The sequence below is a fragment of the Anguilla anguilla genome, chromosome 6 (assembly GCF_013347855.1).
Source record: "Anguilla anguilla isolate fAngAng1 chromosome 6, fAngAng1.pri, whole genome shotgun sequence".
Classification (NCBI taxonomy): Eukaryota; Metazoa; Chordata; class Actinopteri; order Anguilliformes; family Anguillidae; genus Anguilla; species Anguilla anguilla.
In genome coordinates this window covers 44505760-44527450 of record NC_049206.1, presented here as the reverse complement: position 1 = coordinate 44527450, position 21691 = coordinate 44505760, and the positions used below count along the sequence as shown (strand labels likewise).

Genomic DNA, 21691 nt, shown 5'->3' with positions numbered 1-21691 from the left:
AGAGAGAGAACCTTTTTTTTGTTCAAAAAGTGCAATGATTGACAGCTAATTGTAGCTCCACCCATCGTTCTTGATAAAACCTCACTCTCCCATGGTTGACGGCTGTTTTGGGACATGCCGTACACGTTTCAGCATGTCTTTCATTTGCTACCATTTGAAGGGTGTAACAAGCGTGTCGTGTTGATCTTCATTAGACAAAGGCGCTGTTTTGATTAAAACGTGTGCATAATTGGAGGTGTCACTCAGTCGAATGTCAAACTGACAGGCTTGAGAAGAATGAAGAGGACCGTGGAAGGAAATGCAAATTTAAGCTTGCCTTTTTCGCCGAGTGCGGTGGAGAAAGTGGGATAATTTTGTCATGCAGCGTTCTTGCATTGTTTCAACAATAAAGGAATACAAACCATTGAATGTTGCCCGGAAGCCCTTTGCCACCGACGGCAAGGCTGTCACCCTTACATTCAAATGAGCAGGAGCTTATTGGAGATTGAGTTGGTGAAAAGGCACGTACGTACACGTTGCTACCATTGGCTAGATTTAGGTGGCCCACACAAAACACAGTCATTTGTGCTTATTAGTGACAGTTCTGGCCTAGGAGTATGTTCATGAGCTTTAACCTGATCTGTCAGCGATGAACATTACTCCTGACTTCAGGTGTTAATGGTCCATTTTAACCCTCTCTTTTCAGCCAACTTTCTCACTGTTGTGTGAGTTGGAAGCTGTTGGTTTGGAAATGTGATCCAATAGCCCTGTTACAAATTAGCTGTCACATGACAGGAGACAAATCCTTGGTTCAGGAGACAAATGAGGGATTTTTGCATGGCGTGGCATAGACCTTGTTTAATTTTTTGATGCCAGTGGAAGTGTAGGATCATTGCAAATCTGGCCTTTTATTCTCTTAGCTGGAATTCATTTCCCAAAGAATTCAGAGCTCTGACATTAATACTTTTTTTAGGCACTGAAAGGTGATGATTATTTTCTGCTGTTTACGTAGAATTGGAGGCAGCTGTCGGAGCTTGACGGCCTGCATGGCTGCTATATTCCACATTTGTTCGGGAATTTTGACACAATTGTTCTGCTCTTTGTTTGTTTGGGCGTACTCTATGTATGAAGTATTTAAGAAATTGTGTGTACAATTGATATGCCCTAGGCTCTTTCCCCCAGGTTCTTTTTGAGACGCTTTCCCCTGTAAAAGCCACAATTATTTCAAGATTCAAAAAGAACATGCTTGTTAAAATGATAATTGTGGTAATTTTCCAGTGGTAAAGCTGAATAGCTTTTATCTTCTACAATTGGTGTCTGCAGTTTAGTTGGTATAGACAGCAGGAAAACTGTAGGATGTAACAGACAGAGAAAAATGAGCTGCTTTTAACAAAATGCTTCACACTCCTCTTGTGAAAAATGAAAAGCGACGCTTGTCTTCTCTCCATCAAAGAAAAGAGCTCTGTCTCCTACAGTCCGGACTTGAGGCCACCCTTGCGTGAGTTACTCACAGAGATGGAAAAGCAGTCATTTTGAAAGCATAATTTCCATTTGCTCGTTTTAGAAAATGGCCCCTTCTGTCCACCCTGACCTCTTACGCCCATTGGTGCAGTCTTCCAGCTGCGGACACAGGCTTGTGGAGAGAACTGGAGTAAACATGTCGGTTATAGAACTCCGATAAGCCTGCTGGTTATATCTGCATGAGATGAAGGCTCTAATAGCATGATTTTTAAGTAATCAAGAGAGGAAAGCTCTTATAAATATGATGTTTATATTAAGAGAGTAAAGTGATGAAAGCAGAAAATTCCAGTAAACAAGGAGGTTATAGTCTACATAAGAGGCAAATTCAGATAAACTTTGTTATTTCCACTGGAGAACAGATCTCTGATGAACATGGAGGTTATTTCCAGAATAAATTAGTGCTGTAATAAATATGGTGGTTATATCCACAAGAGAATGTAGCTCTAATAAATATGGTGGTTATATCCACAAGAGAATGTAGCTCTAATAAATATGGTGGTTATATTCTCATGGGGATTTGGCTGTAATACATATTGTGGTTATATCCCAAAGAGAAGAGAGCTCTAATAAACATGCTGGTTATATGAATATGCCATTACAGCGATTTCCTCTATCGTTGCATATTTATCACATGGAATGGTTTCAGATCATTAGAAAATGTTATATTAAACATATAAAACTGAGTAAACAGGAAACTCATTTCTAAATTTTTATTTCATTTATTTAATGTGGTTACACTGCCTGTCATTTGGGGATTACGTACAGGCTTGTTACAGGGTGGCGCTGGCTATTGAGAGGAGGGACAGGCTCTCAGCTGAGAGAATGGGTGCCTGAGGCCCATATACTGCATGTCTGCAGTTCACCATGGTCACTCTTTGCAGGCAATTGCAGGAAACGGTCCTGTCCTTCTCTCACCTCACCGTCTCTCATTTCCTCCCTCCTTCCCTCAGTGAATGGCTCCCCGACCAAAGCAACAGCAGTGATACTTTTTTTTAACCACTAGAGGGCAAAGAGGCCAGTCCCTCTGCAGTCAAAGCCCTTGAGCAAGAGTGATTGTTCAGCTCTCCTCTCGAAAACCGCCAGCAGATCCTTCTTGCTTTTTGTGCTGTGGAAAAGGTTAAGGGTCTAAAGTAGCTCCCGTCCGTCTTTGAGGTTCAGACGGAAGAAGGACATGACCGAGGTGAAAAGCTGCAGACTCTGGGGGACTGGAATAAAGGCCAGGACAAGGAATGTTCCTTAGAGGAGATGGTGAATTTACGTTGGTACAGTAACCGCTACTGAAGGCCACGGGGCTCATAACAATCTCATAACACGTTCACAAGGCTTCATCCTTCAGCCTTGAACATCACATCTTTTTATACAATTGAGGTTTGTGGAGGAGGGCTGAATGTTCAGGACTAAGCTATAGTCTTCTCCTCCGGGAAAGGGGTCATCTTTTTAGTGGAGTACTTTTGGAGTACTCCACTAAAACATGACCCCTATACTTTTGGAGTACTGAGCGCTCTTTGGACATAGGGAAACGTAGGGGTGTGATCGGGCCATCTGGGGCGTGAAGGAGCACCGCTGTGGACAGTGCTGAGGTGGGGAGGCCCTGGGAGGGAGGTGGGAAGAGGGGGTTCTGGTGCTAGAATTCAGGCTACGTGGTAGGAGCTGTGCTCCCCCAACCCTGTGTGTCCTAGTGATACTCTGTGTGAGCGTAGCAAATTTGTTCCAGTTGAGTTCTCAGTTAATTACACTTGATTGAGGTGTTAATTGTCTACTGATCTGTGTGTGGCGTCTTTACATTTAATCGTTTGATAAACTGTGAATTAACTTTGCTGTTGGAGGTGTGTTTGTACGACTAAAACAATGACGTCATTCATTCACCGTGTATTTCTTTCTTCTCAAAAATCTTTTGACATATATTTGCAGTGAACAGTTTTTAAAGCGGCTTAATGATGAAGGATCGCTTGGAGAAATACCCTACGCTGCTCCAGAGCATGTTCCAAACCCTATGGTGTGAAGGTGAGATTGTGGTGGCGAACAGCACCGAGGTGTGAGGTCATTCATATCGTTCGGACGGCCTAGTAGGAATGCGAGCGTGAGGTCATTCATATCGTTTGGGCAGATGGTGGGCGTGAGTGTTTTGGGTTGCAGGACCTTGACAAAAATAAAATTCAAAGCTGGATTGTGGGTTGTGGCCAAGTGCAAAAATACCACTTTTCTCTGAGCGCACAGAAATATCAGATCCTACAGTTCTTTAGATCAAAGATATCAGCATTTACCAGAAGATTCTACTGTTTGCTCCCATGCAAAAATAACAATGCATTTGCATTGCTTCAGTCTGTTTGCAGGCACATTTGACTGCTGTTTGTACAGATTCATTTGACATTTCAGCTTTTCATTTACATGTATCTTTAATAAAGTGTTTGCATAATATATAGGACAAGATTCAAAACCCAATTTAAATCAGACTATACGTCAGGTGCTTGATCTCAGCTGAAATGAATAAATAAATGCTTTACAGTATTTATATGCTAAGCAGATGCTCTTGTTCAAGGCAAGATGCGTCACAAATGAATTCACATCTTACATATTCCCATATTCTTAATGTACCACTGTTGATATATTAAGGGGAAAGTAGGGAGTACAGTATAAGGGCACCACAGCACTGTGGCAGCCAGGGGTCTATCCACTGTTGCCCAGGCTCATGCCTGAGACCCCTTATCCCTTCTCATTTCTACCTTTACCTTCACCATAAAGACATTAATGCCCTCACCGTTCCTGCTGCTCTGAATACAGAGCGTGTGCGGTAAATTAAATCAGGATCCGTCTTTATTAGAATGCAGTTCCTGTGCCGTTTCTCTCCAGGGTAGAGCGCAAGTCCCTCCATATTCAAGGTTTTGCAAATAACCGACAGAACGGAGCGAAGCAGGAAGAGGGAGCGAGGAGCTCAAAGCCACCACTGTGATGCGTTTGAGATGGGGGGTGGGGGGTCAATGGGGGGAGGTGCTGTATGCATCAGTGAGGGGCCTTCGCAGGAAGCCCAGGTACACAATAGCGAGGAAGAGAATTGGTAAATATTAGCGTCGACCGTTCCTGTCCTTTCAAAGACAAGGAAATGAGAGTTTTTCAACAAGGGTCCTTTGCTATCTTTTGAGCTCACGCTAAGCTAGCATCCAGTAAACGGCCACAGTGAAAGGTAGGAGGGTTGGGGTCGAGATTACGCCGTGTGGGGGGGGGAGACTTCTGGAGCTCTGAATGCGCCAACCCGATAGGCTTGTAAAAATCTGCCTGACAAATTACATCCGGCGGCTCGCGCGAAAGAATAATCGGTCAAGCTTAATTTCATGCAATGCTCTTGTCAAAGGGACTGTCACAGTGCGCCGTGGGGAATAGTTTGTGATACATTCGAGTGCGTGAGCAAAAAAATCTATGCTGTCAGTGGCAATATTGAAGACACAATAAAAGCAGTAGGCACACATGAGTCATGGATTGCGTGTCCGACTATAGTGCTTGCTCTTCATGCAGTGACACTCGCCACAGGGGTGGGTCTTTAAACGGGATTGGTCATTTCGATTAATGGGAAAAAGTGGACAGGTTATTATAAACTGTGAAAAAAAAAAATGTAGGCCCACACCTGTTTATGACTGGGCATGACTCATCCCTCACCAGGCTAGAGAGTCTTCGCGGTCTGTCACAGATTCCGGCAGGAAGTTTAGAAAAGGATCTCCTTTTTTTTTTTTGCCTTGGAGCCGTGACTCTGTGGGTGTGAAGTCTGGGAATCGGATTCACCCTGTGCTCAGCTTAAATGTTAACATCCTCTTAAAATGGCGAGGGCTTTCCAGCACAAAAAAAAAAGAAAAAGAGGAAACTGTGAATTTCCTTTTTCTGGTCATCTCTAGCGAAGGCAAGCTGGTAATTCCGTTTATTAGACCGTAAGAATTTCTCCACATTCTTTGACCTTTACCTCGTTTCATAAAGACAGTACGGCATGACTGGTTCCTGCGGTGCGTAACAACTTTTAAATTAACTGCTCATTAAGGTGGCACAGCAGTTGAAGCCCCTGTGTGTGAGAAGCTGTGATCAGTCTAAAATCACTATATTCTGATGGTCACAAGACATGTCTCTTTTTTTGTGTATTTTAAAATCATGCCAACTGATGCCCCGATGAAAAAAACATGGTAACGTGGACCTGGCATAACCCACAGGACAGCAGACTCCGGAATGTTCCATTGGACTCTGCTCATTTTAAAGTCTTCAAACTTAAACCCACCATTTTAGGCTTCATGTCCAGTTATTTTCTTCGTTGTGTTGCTTGATTTGTAGCTGAAGGACTGAGATGGGAGAGCGAGGCTTCACAAGCTGCAAAGTAAGAGAAGCCATTATGTGCGATCGCTGATTTGAACAAATTTCCTCTTTACAATGCAGAGCAAAGGTTTTTGGTTGGTTCATATGATCCAGTGAATGCCCAAACATGGTAGCTCCACTCTTTGTAGGGTTCGTGATGCCCCGCTTTACAATCGCAAAGCACTATCTGTAGACCACACTGCCGGGTGCTTTGCTGAATTACGGTTATGGGAGCGTCCCGCTTTTAGTGTTTTGTGATTCATTTAAGGATTCAGTAAAGGAAGACGTTGACATCTCTGGAAACATCCAAAAATACAGTGATCTCCACCCCCCTTTGTCATTTGCATACTGCTGAGATGAGTCACAAAACAAAATCCAAGCTATAAAAAGCATAGGGAAAAAAAACACCTACTCAAATATTTTTTGAAACAGTTGGTGATATTAACTATTTTTCATCTGATGGCTGCGTAGCTTTCACTGTGATTTGTGTTGAAAGTGTTATCAGCTAGATTAAATTTCAACTGGTGGTTCCATTCCTCCGTGAGTGCCTTGTTTAAGAGATGCATCTAATCACAGTCTAGTCCATGTAACAACAATTTTATTTTATTTTATATACTTTATTTCCCTTTTTTAACTTCCCTTACTCCCAATCTCTTAGCAGCAGTTGCTGTTTTGTATTGTTTTAAGTGATGTATGTGAGCCAGGCTATGAGGCCAATGCCTTGTTTGTGCAAATTTACTTGGCTAATAAATCCCATTCTCATTCTGATAAGACAAATTCTAATACTAATAAAATGGAGTCATATCCTGCAGTGCAGGTCTCACATGGCATTGTCTAGTACCAGAGCAGCTTTGACATCTCGGCTACAGTACCATTAGTGTCATCTTGGGAACCATTTGTAAATTTCTAGGCAATAGCTTCTTTATTATTATTCAGGCTGGTGAACAGTTGTGTTAGTGTATAATATATTTAATCACTAATATGATGCTCTTTAGAAATTTCTATTCTTCTAGGCTTCTCTCTGTTAAGACAAAAGTAATTTTGTTTATTCTTGCATCAACATGAACCTTTTTGATACGTTTGCACAGAATGAGGGTATTGGAGTGGACTTCAGTGGCACTCTAAGCACTTTTGGTAATTGGAGATTTTTTTTTTTTTAAACAATGATACAATTTCTTGGGCTAACCCTGATATGGGCTCATTGCTCATTTTGGGGATATGTGTAATCATATCAGTGCACAGTTTCTCTCTGACTAGCTATTTCTTGCTGACAGATACAAGTAGAGCTGCTTAATTGGTTTAATACATTTCTTTGTATTTGAATTAGGAGTCTAATGAGGTCTCCCTGTATATATGTTGAACCTACTACTACTACTACTACTACTAATAATAATAATAATAATAATAATAACTTTATTTGCATACCACATGTTGTATATAGAATGAAATACCAAAATGCTCCACAGAACATAAGAGTGATAATAATAGATCTAATCAACAGTGTAGTAGAAATAAAATAAGGTAGACTATATGGAACATAATATGCTTGAGACAAAGGATATGGAATTTTTAAAAACTAAAAGTAAAAATGTACTAATCAAAGACAAAATGTGACAAAATAATAAAAGTATTGTAAAATCTAATTAGATACAGTAATCAGTAGTTAAGCAAAAGCCACAGTAAAAACGAAAGTCTTAACAGATTTTAGCTTACTCAAGGACTGGCGAAGTCTCTTACGCACTGAGGTTTGGAGTTACGTAACTGGTGCATGAAAAGAGATATCAGCCTCCCCTCGGTGTTTAAGTCTAACATTAGGAGTGTCTAAGATGGTGGTGTTTGCAGAGTGGAATGCTCACTGAGTCTGTTACACTCAGTGATGTGTTCAGGTGTACATGTAGGCCTGCATCGTGGACTAGTTTCTCTCCATCAAGACGTTGACAAGAGTGGTCTCACATTCTCCGATGGTAAAAAGCAACTTAGAAACATATTAGAAAAACCACCTATTAATTTCTTTGTTTGAGATTTTATTTACAGGCCTCTGTATTCATAATGTCTATTCTATGAACGGTTATTGGAGCGAATTATAAGGAACTCATCCTCATTTAATCTGGATGGTGTATGGACCAGGATTTTATTTAGAATCACCCTTTTGATCACTTGTTTATACGTTTCTGTGCTTTCTTTTCAGGTCAAACAGGCATCTTAGAGACCAGGAAGAGGACCTGTCTTAAAACTGTAACATCCCTGTAAGTGCCCTGTTTGCGTCATTGTATTCATTCATTATTTTATCCATGCTGCTTTGGAAAGGCATGGTTGTAATGCAAGTACAAGCTGGAAATCTTGGTTTGTGGCTGCCAGTGAGGTGCATTTTCCCACCGAGCAGATGGTGAACCTCTCGCATGTCTGCTGACAGAAATGGGTCTGATCTGTCCATGGGACCAATGTCACCTTTTCCACTATAGAGCAGCTAGCTAAGTATGTATGAGTGTTACAGTCTGAACTTCAGATTGTATCTGCATAAGTGTCACAGACTGAACTCCAGATTAAGTCTCTATGAGTATTACAAACTAAAATCCCGATAAGGTCTGTATGAGTGTTATAGGATGAACTCCAGAATAAGTGTGTATGAGTCTCACAGGCTGAACTCCAGATTAAGGCTCTATGAGTATTACAGACTAAAATCCCGATCAGGTCTGTATGAGTGTTATAGGATGAACTCCAGAATAAGTGTGTATGAGTCTCACAGGCTGAACTCCAGATTAGGTCTGTATGACTGTTACAGACTGAACTCCACTGTACTGCAGGTCTGTATAAGTGAGACAGCCTGAGTTCCAGTGTGGCTCTGAATGAATGCTACAAGCTCAGCCTCAGTGTGGGTTACGCATGTCGCCATCTGTCCCCATCCTGACGTTCCTCCTGGGAAGAAAATATGTATGTTTGGGTTTTTTTGTGAACATCAGAAGCCGGGGGGGGGCAGGACAAAAGGCCTTTTGTTCAGTTCCTCTTTTGTTACTGTAGGCTGAAGCTCCAGGAATGATCGCTCCATGAGCTCACATCCTGCAGTCTCGCAATGCTGGAGTCCTCCAGCTGATTTTTCCCAGCAGCGTTTTGAAGCGTTGAGGGGAAAAATGGGTAGGCGACCCTTCGCTCTTCAGAAAATTGGCAGGCACAGTACGCTCCAGCAAACCTTCTGCCCCCTCCTGCATCAGCGCAACCTTAAAAGACCGCTATTGTTCTGTCCCTCTCTGTCACTCTGTCTCTCTCTCAGTCTCTCGCTGTCTGTCTGTCTCTCTCTCTCACTCTCTCTCTTTCTCTCTCTCTCGGTTTCTGTCGGTCTCTCAGTCTTTCTCTGTCCCTCTCAAATTCAAATTAGCTTTATTGGCATGACGTATATATGTATACACATATTGCCAAAGCATGAGTAGAACAAACAGTAAACATATGAATATAACATTTAACAATAATTAAGAAAAGTATACAAACATTTATTTCAAAAAGGAGGTTGTGTCATTGCTTATGTCTTATTAATACTCCCTGTCCCTCTCTCTCTCTGTCTCTCTCTGTTTCTGTATCTCTCTGTCTCTGTCCCTCTCTCTCTCAGTCTCTCTGTCTCTCTCTCTCTCTCTCTGTCTTTCTCTCTCTCTCTCGGTCTCTCTCTCACTCTCTCTCTTTGTCTCTCTCTCTCTCTCTCTCTCTGTCCCTCCGCCCTCATGTTTTTAGATTAACACTTGTGTTGTGAAGTGATTGCGGAGAGCGTCAAGCAGGCTGGTGGAGCTGGGAAGGATGAGTGTGGGGGCGGGAGAAAGGGGGGGGGGGGCATGCCATGGGGGGAGGGGGGGGGGGGGGGCGGTTGACGGCTGGCGATGGAGGGTGGGGGGGCATATGTTAATTTGCTGTCCTAATTTTGAAAAAGTTAGCAGGAACAAAAGGGGCGGTTGTGGAAAATGCCAGAAAAAAACAATGGCTGTTTGTGTGGCCGAGCGCTCCAGTGCTTCTGTGGGCCTCTTCACAATGCGATGCTACAAGCCTGTGGAGGCGGGGCCAAAGTTGCGGGGCATGAAATCACTCCTCCCTGATTCGCTCTCCTTAAATCACCCCTAACTGGTTTACACTGGAATAATTGCTCCCACTGAAATTACTCCTCCCTGGTTTACACTGAGCCTCAACATGTTGTTTTTCATTTTTTTCAGTCCAATTAGATGCATACACTCCATTAATTATTGTCAATATGTAGGTGCTCTTAACTAGATCAATTCACAGTGGAAGAGAACATAAACACATCTACCCGAATTCTGTGAGCAACAGTGCCGGAGCTGGATTGCAACATTTCCCAACCAATGAGTATTAAGTACAACACCAATAGTCCATTAAATGCAGGCTAACTCATGCCAGGTTATATCAGGGACTTTAAAAAGCGTGGAGCAGACGAGATCATCTCTTTGCATCTGTGTGTTAATCGGGTGTGGTCCGAAAAGGATTATGTGAATAGGAGGTTGCAGGTTTAAATCCTGCGGAGTGGAGCACAGATGTTGTACACTTGAAGAAGGCACTGTAAAGGTGCAATAATTACACATAATCAAATGACATAAATATGTCCTGGCAAATGCATAAACTTCTCTGGATTTCCTTGGATGGACCATGTGCGCACAGAATCGTGTGTAACAGGGCTTGGTGTACTGTGAGTTTTCACATTGCAGCTCTTTCCCTACACACAGCACTGTCGGAGATATTATTGTCTTTCTGAGATAGAGACCGTGGTATCCTGGGAACTAAGGGAACAGAAAGGAAGTTAATTGTACCCTCGTTCTAGGGGTGACATCACTCTTTGTAGTGAGTGTTTCCGTGCTCATTCAAGCTTCTGAACCGCAGCTGAAGGACACTCAAAGATAGAAAACCAGATAAAGGATCTTTCCTGTTCTATTTGCCCGTATCGATGTCTGCGGTTACAGATGTTATACGTGTGTGTGGTTAGGTAAATGAATCCCTTCGGACTCACGGAAGGCGAGGCTCAATCAGTTAACCCTGGCCTTTCTTCCAATACTTCCACCGCTTGCGCGTGTGCGTTTGTGCATGTGCGCGTGCACGCACGTGTGCTTGTATGTAAAAACGTGCATCGCGGCACTTAAGCACGACCGATTCTTCATGCAGTGGACTGTTTTTTTGGACTTCTGGCCAACTGACCCGTCAGGAAGTGGAACGCCTCCATTTCCCATAATGCCGCTAACGAGGAGTTCGGGAGGCCAGACAAGTCCGACAAGAAGTAACGTCGACGACGAACGGGAAAGAACAAGAAGCTGTTCACAAAACTGTTCATGCGTAATGAAATGCATAAATGGCTCTTTTTTGAAACGTCCAATTTTTCTGTCAGAGAACTCCCCCTCCCCCGCCCCGCCCCCACCCCCAGTTTAATTACCTGTGGCTACAGGGTAATTACAATAGATTTCTTCCATTGTGTGGCGGAGATTTAAGGAACGTGTCCCATGAGCACCGCAGTTATTTGTGAGTTTGGAAGGTGCATATTAATTCATACATAATTTTTCTCCAGGTTATTGTCTTGGTGAGCTGGGCTCTTCTGTGTGATGTCTGTCTACCCCCCCCCCCCCCTTTCTGCTGTGAGCCCACGATCCATCAACCTCAGACACTAATAACATTTTTCTCATTCCTGAAAAAAACCTGTCAATTATTCATTCATTGCATGCTCATTTGGGTATTGTCTGTTTGCCTGTACTTTTTTTTCTTCTTCTTTTAAAAAAAATTTGGTAATGTCAACTGAATCGAGAGAAAATAGCAATATAGCAATATCTTGAGGAAAGGACAGTATGTACAGTACAATAAATGACCTTATCATTATTATATGAGTATAGGACTATATTACATTGTCATATGAGCAAGTAAAATTGCAAAAGGTCCACGGTCTCTGCTGAAAAAAATGACCGATGTATTCTGAGTCTCCGCTCTCTTCTGAGCCTGTTCTCATTAATACAGTGCTATGAAGTCGGGCCAGGAATGGGATTGGCTGTCTTAATAGTGTCTGTGTGTGCTTGAATGAACTCCGTCTTCTTTCATCTTGATTGTGTGAATCAGCCAATTACTGAGCCCCTCGACTGGGGATTTGACCAGTCCCCAGGACACAGTCTCGCAGAGGTGTAATGCCGTGAGTTTCTGTAAGCTGGGATCTTTGCTGGCTGGCTCATTAAGAGTGGGTGGGGCTAGTGATTCTTTGGTTAACTGTTGATGGATTTATTCTATTTCCTGTTTTTTGCATTGTCCTGTTCAGAGCGATGCATGTTCCAAGACCAGTCAAACCAAGGTGGTGTAGGTGGTCACAAGCTCCTCAGCTGGGGGGTGTAATTAGCATAGGCTTTTCTGTACATGCTACTGGACTTGCTCTGGGCTGATCTTCATGGTGGTGGTTGACATTTGGGCTCAACCTGTCAGTATTTGCGTGGGCTCTAGGGCTCCCAGTCTTACTGCTTATGATCCATGGAGCTTAAGAACATGTTTTGAGTGTTTGGCTTCTCTATTGCCCTTATGGATATGTGTCACTGAAAGTGGCGGTTGAATTCTTCTCCCACGTCCCACCCCAGCTTAAGAAGGTTGCGTACAATGAAAACAACACTACCGCCTGAATCAAAACAGTCTCGTTACATTGCCAGCATAAAATTATGCAATGAAAGTTGCTAGGCAATTAGCGTGTTCTTGAAAAGTAAGCGACTTGTGTCTCACCAGAGGGCAGGAAAGCTAATCTGTATTTTAAACCCTGTTTGTCTTCCGTGTGCCAGGATCTGTGTTGCACATGAACAAACCTGTAAATCCGAGATTCCATTAATATTTTGGCAGCAGTGGTGTAAGGCTGAGCATAGCTGATAATAACAGGATGTGCAGAGACTTTCAGTTCTGGATAAAGGGAACATCTCTGAATTTTAGCCCCTTAACCAAGTGTGGCTTTTTCGTTAATTGGGCGCTCTCGGCCTGGTGCCGGCGTATTTCGAACGGAAACCTTCTGTCTGCGAATCCCCAACCATCACAGGAGGCTTTGCGTCGACTCGTCGTCTCCCCTCATGTGCAGTATTGAGTCTGAAAGGCATTTTTGCTTGAATTTCAATGACTTAACATGGCAGAGCTGCTTTTGTTTCTGTTTGACCAGGGCCATATATTTTCCAGCTGTGATTTTGTTTTTTAACTCTAAACTGACCCAGATGTTGAGGAGCACCCCTGCTCCGGAGAGAGGAGGCCGTGGGGAAAGGCGACCCTCCACGTCCCAGCTCGTCCGTCTGTCTGCCCACAGCGTCTCATCTGTACACGAATGTGGCGTTTCCCTTTACCTAAGCATCTCAATCGACATCACCTGACTGGATGTACACGTGGCATTGGATAATTTACACCTATGCTGACAATGGAATCCTGCTTTTTTCGTCATCCTGGTCTCATTCCCAATGTGGTTTATCATGAATGATCAGGTGCTCCAGGGTATAAGTAAGGGCTGGTCTTCCTGTCCAAATCTTGTAATTTTCTGATGCGTTCAGACGTGACTACCAGGTTTGGAATGTTTCGCGTACTGAGTGAAGGCGCTGGCTTTTAACAGTTCAGCTCCACTTTGCCTCGGGTGCAGGTTTAAACCGCAGACTGGCACACGTCACACGCTCCTGGTTAGAGGCGTGGCCTGGCGTGCATAATCCGGGAGTCTACCCAAAGCTGACATTCCCTCCCCCCCCCCCCCCCCATCATCCCCAGAATGGAAATGGACTAGTCTACTTCCTGTTTTACACTGACTGTGTATAGCCTTCTGGTTACCCGTTGCTCCCAGTAGACAAATTGACAGCCCTGGCCGGGGTCCAGGCAGCTGGCCTGACTGCCCCGGCCGGAGTGTTTAAACGGCTGCCTGATGAACAGTCCTGCGACAGCCTCCCTAGTCCAGAAATGCTGTGGGTGGGAGAGGAGAGAGAGAGAGAGACTGGATTTCATTAATCAGTCTTTAGCACTGAGCTACTTTAGCGCTGCCCTCTGCTCCCTGCTGGACACGGAGCCTCTATTAATTTCAGCTAATTCGTGCCAGCTTTCAAAGACATCGAGCGCCGGATTGCAGCGAAGGCAGAGCACGGCCCTCTTTTAAAGGCTAGCGTTTACCGATCCGCTGCTTGCTCGTAGCTTATTTCAGCTGTTCCGGGCAGCTTGTGATATGAATGCGTACATACCACATCGAGGGGACAGTACCACTCTGCCGCTTTCCCCTAATGTGATCCCCCCCCCAGTCATCTGTTCCACATTTGGGTCGGGTGGCGTGCGTTTGACATCCCTTCTGTGGCGAGAACCGTACCGCCACAATTTGTAGAGGGATCTGGGCAGGCTCCGTTATGGAACCACCCCAACCTGAGGAGACAGGGGATTGTACACAGTTGATATTGTATTGGACTGACACAGTGGAGGCGTAACCCAAGCTCTGTTCATTGGTTGTGTTCCTCTATCCTGATCGCTAGCGGTTGTAGCCACTGTCTCTCTTGTCCTGGCAAAAGAGAATGCTACATTCACAGAATTTAGTCGGTGAATTGCTAGGCTGAATTTTTTTTTGTGTGGGTTGGGGGTTTGGGGGGTTCCTAGAGGTTGATGAATGTACTGAAGATTCTGTGAAGGTGTGTCCGGGTGTTTAATCAGAAGGAGAGGGAAAGTCAGAGAATTAAGAAAGGCTAGCTTGCTTCGCTTCCCTTCAGTTTTAGTGGCTGCTTGATTTAGGCTTCGACTGTGAATAATCAAACTGCCTGGCGGAGCATAATTACTTGGAATTCTTTCAGCGTAGCGCTGGAATCACTGATTTCATTTCTCTGTGCCTCACAGGGATAAAATGAGGTGTGAGATATATTCGGTCAGTTCATTCGCTCTGCCAGTTATGGAGTAGCTTCCTTCTGCATCACTATACGCATGTTAAAAGCCACAGGTGTAAATATCGATCGATCGATTTGTCTCTCTTTCTCGCACACACTCGTACATACAGGCGGGCACACACACACACACACACACACACACACACAGGCACCAATCTGGCTTCGGGTTCTAATCGTGTTTAGTGTGCTACATTAAACATTTTCAGAAAAGCTGAATTCATATTACTCCCACAAACTCTTCACCTTTAGTAATCAAGCCTGGTTTAGCCCTTAGGCACTGACCTAAGATTTGACTTATGTTTTTCAGAAATATTGATTTTGTTGATTTTGCATTTGTTGGCCTCAAAATGAAATAAAATTTTTAAAAACTTATGAAAAAAAGAGATAAATTCATCTTTCGAAAGTCCAGCTTCCATGATAGAGTTGGCATCGGGTCAGTACAGTTGTCAAGTGACTCCCGGCCGACCATATTTGAAATGGGACATCTGCTTTGTTTTGCTTGCAAATGACTGCCACGATGAAGAGATTTGAGAACAGCTTCAAGAAAATCCGGGTCTTTGGCTCTCGACCAAGTCTTTGCATCCAAAAAGCTGGGAATTACATGTTGCGATCCGCATCTCTGCTGCTCTGTTAATTATACTGTCTCGCTATTTTGAGAATTGAGCCTGCTTGTTGCTGTGTCAGTGTTGCTAGGGCGTAAATGTTAATGAGGCAGCGGTTGTCGAGGGGTACCGAGCTGCGTGAGTGCAAACACCCGTTTAGCGTCTAACGTTGGGGAGCTATTAGTTACTGTTGGCCGTGTGGGCGACTGCGGACAAACCGGGTGGTAGGGTGCCTCGGCGATACTGTCTGAGCCAGCGTTGCACTACGAGCACGCACTAGGCCACAGGGTGGAGAAGCTTGCGCTACACCTGTGTCACCCTGTCGCTACGGTAACCAAGCAGTTGGGGGGGGGGGAAAAAAACCGCTCAGTCATCCTGAGTAGCTCTGCAAGTACAGACCCCCGGAGAGGTGCTTGTGAAGTCAGGAGTCCTCTCTGGGTCTTTTAGCATCCTTCTTAGCCACCATCTTTTTCGGGGAAGAGCGGCATGTGCTTCCCTGTACAAGGGTGGTGCCGGTTGAAGGTGCAGCCCCGAGTGAGCTTGGGGGGGGGGGGGTGAAGTGAGTAAAGGGTCAATGATAGGAAGAGGAGAGAAACTGGAGAAGACCTAAAAAATGGGGAGAATGTGAACTTTGCTGCTGGTACTGGGATCATTGCCTCACCCCAACCTGCACATCTCTACTTCAGCTAGTCCTCTGAGAGGAACGTAATGGGATGGGTGATGCTAATAGCCCCCTGACTAGGTATTTCCAAAAAAGGTGCCCTCTAGACAATTTCAACTGAACACCCGCAGCCAATCAATCTGCTGAACACCGGGTCTGCAGTGAAATTTTTATCCCTTGGGATGCCAGAGGGCTTTTGCGGATGGAAATGCCATTTAAAAAAAGAGTATGAGAGCTTCTCACCTTCGGTTCGACTGCGAGGGAATGGATAGCGAGGTCGCGGCGGGCATGAAGTCATCATAAAACGTCCAATATCCGGGGCTATAAATACCCGGACCTCAGTCGGAATTGCATTCTGCTATAGGGAAGGCTAAAACAGTCTGCCTTGAAGTCACGCAATTTTTTTTCCATCTGCACGAAGTGGAAGCGCGCTGACGTGGGAGTTTTCGTGAGGGAAGGATTGCCTCTAAGTGACTTTCAACGTCAGCCTACCAACGCAAACATTTCATAACGCTGACGCCTCGCTCCCACCAGCAGCACTATTCAGGTACCCCGGCTCATTAGTATACGGGCAGCGGTATGCTGGGTCCTAAAGTGGCAGCTAATTGCATCGCTTGTCAAAGGGGCTATAAATAAGCCATTATGCGGAGAGCGAAACCCTTCATCTCGTCTCTCGATGCTAATGTAATCTCCTTTGCGTCGGTAATCTGTGGTATGTAGTGGCCCACGGTGTTTAAAGAGCGCTCGGTTGGGCTAAGTCTGAATAATCTGCGAAAATCATTTGATCGCAAGGGTGAGACATTTTCTAAATATACCTCTGAAAAGCCAGCTAGATTAGCTCCGGCTAATCTATTTGTGTAATGGACTTGTGTTTAAACTTTTTTTTCTTTTTTTTTCACTTTTTTTGCAGAAAGATTCAGATTGCTTTGGACCTGCAATTATGGGCAGACCTTAAATGCGAATTCTAAAGGTTAATTACTGATCACCCTAAATGCCTTTGAATCTCCTGTATGCCAATGCAGGCCCGAAGGGGGCATAATCTGGCTCGAGGACCGATTACACAGGCGAGGCTGTGCTGTCCTTTTGTATAACGGCAGTAGGTGCTTCTCTGGTGTCAGATTTTAGCTTTGTTTCAGGTTTTAGCTCGTACAAATTCCTGATTCGGTGCTGAAACATTTAATATCCTGCGAGCCAGCGATGCCGTTCCCTTTCTCTTGCTCTCCAGAGCCGTACCTGCGTGTTAGTGACACCCAGGAGCGCTGGTGGCAGCCCGAGACCCTCGCGGAGCAGGACTTTAATATTAAACACCGCCAGCGAGAAACCTTTCTTTTTCGGCTTTTTCATTTGCCACGCCGCGGCGTGCGACTGCACGTGGTCTTTAGAGATCGTTCCGGGGAATGTCTTTGTGTTCGCGCTTCTGGGCTCGCGATCTTTGATGGTCCCGCGCGGACTTCGCTCGATAATTCCCGCCGCGGAACCTTTCCGCGTCGCGCGCTCGACATCTGCATGTAATCAGCGCCGTTCGTCCCCCCCCGACATCTCTCTCACCGAAACAGGAACAAAAGAAACGCCCCCCCCCCCCCCCCACAGAGGGATCGAGCATCGGGAAGCTGCTGTAGGGTCAGGGGAACTGAAGGAATAGCAGTTCTGGGGGGTGAGCGGATCCGGATGAGCAGGTAGGACTCGGACCGGAGTCGCTGGGCGTGCGGTGCGGTGCGGGAGGCTGCGAGGCGCGGCGTCGGGTTGGGTAGAGACGGCACGCTCGGCGCGGGCTGTCGGTGGGAATGCAGACTGTTTCCTATCCCCCCCCCCGACGCTCCGCGTTCTTGCGCGTTTTGCTACGCGCGCTACATGCATTTCTGTGCTCTAATGCACGCGTATAATGCGTTTCTGAGTCCTAATGCACGCGCATAATGCATTTCTGTGTAGGAGCGCACGTGGGCAATGCATTTTCTGCGCGTACATCCTGTGCTCCTGTCAGATTTCTGCGTGGGTGTCCAGAACCTTTTGTGTTTTAAAGCAGGTACAATACGCACGTGCTGCCCTGTCTGTTCTCTGTTCGCAGCGGGGAGGCAGTGCCAGGGAGGTGTGTGTGTGTGTGCGCGTGTGATTTCTCTTTCAGTTTGAGTCACGTGTCTGTGTGTGCGCCCGTGCACACACACACACACACACACACAAGATTTTTTTCAGTTCCAGTTTGAATCACATGCACGTCGAGAGGGTAATAACAGACCACAGAAGCCACAGCGAGATTAGTAATGTTCCCTCTTTAATGTCGCTAACAGGGACTTCCATAAGGATAACATGGGTTTTTATCTCCAAGCCACTGTGAAACCCCAAGCTTAAGAACTCTATGTTTAACCATACCATTAAATTTGCTGATGTTTTGCCCAATTAGGCTCGCATTCTTCGCAGTGCAGCTGCCAGATCTTTTGAGTTCCTGAGTTCCAGGGAGTTGATAGATCCCCAAATGTATTTCACCTGCAAACAAAAGCATAAATGTACCTGATCTTTATGGAGTCCATTGTGTGCCATCATTGAACTCAACCTTCTGTGAAGCTGCAGAGGGAGTCGGGTTGAAATTGGCTGTGCAGTGTTGGAAAGAACAGCCGTAACTTGTGATGTTAATGTATTAGGGCATCCAGTCTCTGTGATTGGTTATTAGTATGCATTTTGCATCCTACATCCCATAAAAAGGGGTTTATATGAAATCCCACTTGCTACAAGCACATCCATGCCTGTAATGAAGTGGTTATGAGTAATATGATGAAGTGATAGATGAATAGTCTCTGGTATAAGGAAGGAGGTACTATGAGGGACCCAACACACCTTTATTCTTTTTTTTAATCACTTTTGAGTTTGTCAGGGAAATCCCTAAACGTTCTTCTCAACTAGCCCTGAGATCCTCCTCCATTACCTGGATCATGCCTCCATCATCTGTCTATCAACTCTCTATCGCCCCCTGCAGGTTTGGAGATGTGAGCTCTCAAAATTTATCCTGCTTTTTAAATTTTTTTCTCACGAACATTTCCTGGCTTCATACCAGAATTGGGACAAATACTGATCTGAAATAATTTAACTCTTTAAATGCAGGAAATAACTAAAATACGTCTGCTGATCACTGCAGTGTTTCAGTTATAAGCTTACTAACTGTAATGCACAATTATTTGAAATCAGAATCTTAACTGAATATTGATGCAAATAGAATTCTTCAAATTTGTATTTCGACTAGTTCTCATCCGTAGTAGAATTCCTTTATATGGTGCTGCATATGAAGGAATGTTAACAAGTTAACTGGCGTGCTGTTATTGTTTTGGCTCTTCTGTGATTTTAGCCACAGTCCAATCAGTCGGCACTCCACGGTTAATCAGTGACTCTGCACCATTATTGCGGTACTAGCCTCATGTTGTGCATTCCACTGTACAATCAGGGTGACCCCCGGAGCTCTCTCCTGCTGGTCTGTCCATACAAATCTGCTGATGGTCCCTGATGCAAGGATAGGAGCAGCCCCACCCTGATTCCTCTGGGGGGGGCAGACGGTGACAAGCGTGGCCCAATCACCTTTTCAAATGTTCACTCGCAGGGGGGAAAGAGGGGGGAAATGCCAAAACGGCCCTTTTGCCTCTAAATGAGTCCCAGGTGCTTCCCGTTGCTCAATAGGGCACTAAAGGCACTCTTTATTTCCGGCCAATTTAAAGTTCGCATCTCTGGCCGCTGTCGGAACTCCGCGGTATCGATCGATCGTTTTTTTTTTTCTTTTTCTCCGCGTTCCCTGCCTTTTAAAAACGCCCGTTTCCGTAAATTGCTTTCCAGTTCTTTTTTTTTTTTTTTTTTTACCCGGCCGCGGTGCAGATGAGGTCAGGGAGCGGCGGCACCGCGGCGCGCGGAGAAACGGGAGACGTTTCGCGGGAACGTTCCGGAGAGACGAGGGCTCCTCTGGAATGGAGTGACTCAGAGCGCGCGCGTCCCTCCCTCGCTCCCGCGCTCGCGGTACGCGCCACCAGACCTCTGACGCAGCCTCGAGCAACACCTCCTACTGAGGCGAGGCATGACTCACCGAGCTGCAGCACGGCTCCATTTGGTGTGTGTGTGTGTGTGTGTGTGAGAGAGAAAGTGAGTGAGTGTGTGTGTATGTGAGAGAGAGAGAGAGTGAGTGTGTGTGCGTGTGAGAGAGAGAGAGAGTGAGTGTGTGTGCGTGTGTGTGTGTTAGTGTGTGTGTGTGTGTGTGTGTGAGAGTGAGTGTGTGTGCGTGTGTGTGTGTGTCTGTGTGTGTGTGTGTGTGTGTGAGAGAGAGAGAGTGAGTGTGTGTTAGTGTGTGTGTGAGAGAGAGAGTGAGCGTGTGTGTGTGTTAGTGTGTGTGTGTGAGTGTGTGCGTGTGTGTGTGAGAGAGAGTGTGTGTGTGTGCGTGTTAGTGTGTGTGTGTGTGTGTGTGTGAGAGTGTGCGTGTGTTAGTGTGTGAGTGAGTGTGTGTGCGTGTGTGTGAGAGAGAGAGTGAGTGTGTGTGCGTGTGTGTGTGTGAGAGTGTGTGTGTGTTAGTGTGTGAGTGTGTGTGTGTGTGTGCGTGAGAGAGAGAGAGTGCGTGAGAGTGTGTGTGTATGTGAGAGTGAGTGTGTGTGTGTCTGTGTGTATGCAAGTGTCTGTTTGTTTGTGTGTGTATTTGTGTGTGCGTGTATGCATGCGTGTATGTGAATGAGCGTGTGTTTCTGTTTGTGTGTGCACATGCATGCGTACCTGTACAGTATGTGTTTGTGTGCGTGTCCTTGTGTAGAATATCAAGGACATTTCTTTTTTCCTTTCAGTGTGTTGTTTTTTTACTGCATTGTTGTGCAATTCAAGGTTAAATATCAGTCCTAGAGGTGTGGGCTTTTTCCATTACCTTAACAGGGAGCTTCAATGTTTACACGTGGCTTCAGCTGTGCCTGTGCAAGGACAGTGCAAGATGCTTTTTCAGGAGAATATCTACATATATTGTATGTACCCACACAGGCAAAGTGGTACTGTCTATATACCTTTGTGAGCTTTGTTGCTTGTTGCTCCAATCTCCTCATTATGGAAATATGTGAGGGTGGTGTGTGTGTGAATGCTTGTGCATACTGTATGTGAGCTGCACGGTGCTACCTGTTAAAGTCCAGCTCAGGCATCGTGTGAGAGTGCTTTTAATTATGTCACAGGGAATAAGGTTGTGTTAATTGGCCCCCAGGCCTGTTTTTTTTTGGGGGGGGGGGGGTGGGGGGTGTGTCCCTGTCATCACATCTGGTCCCTGTCATCTTCTTTCTGAAGGAGCAGCACCTTCCTGTAGGTCTCTGAATGGATCTCTTTCGCAAAAAAAAGGGAGTCTTCGAGCTAACAGAAATGCACGTTAAAAGGGCCGTCCCGGGCTGATTACCTCTCCGCGCGTCTTGATTGCGCCCGATTCGGGACGTGATTGATGGTCAAAGGGCTTCGCCGCGAGAAAGGAGCGGCGGCCTCGGGCGCGGCGGGCGGCGTCTCTCTCCGCCGCGCTCTCCGTCCCCTCCGTCCCCCGTCCCCCCCCACCCCGGTCGCTTCGCCTTCGCCGCGAGCGACGAACGTGAAGAGGAGAGAGAGTCACGTCGCGACGCGACCGACCATCTGGCTCGCACTGTACGTAGGAGTAAAAAAAAAATCTCCGCGAGCGGAATGTTAGTTTTCGTGAGCGCCGCCGAAACGCTTCCACATCCTGTTGGTTTTTTTTTACCGGC

General features: G+C 45.5%; 1 protein-coding gene across 1 annotated transcript in view; it reads left to right on the top strand.

Moving 5' to 3' along the window:
* Positions 1-21691, top strand: part of sipa1l1 (signal-induced proliferation-associated 1 like 1) — an 81655-nt gene that overhangs the window by 24160 nt on the left and 35804 nt on the right. The window contains exon 2 of the mRNA XM_035423142.1: positions 8018-8075. The gene's annotated coding sequence lies outside the window, so the exon portion shown is untranslated. The remainder of the gene's footprint in view (positions 1-8017; positions 8076-21691) is intronic.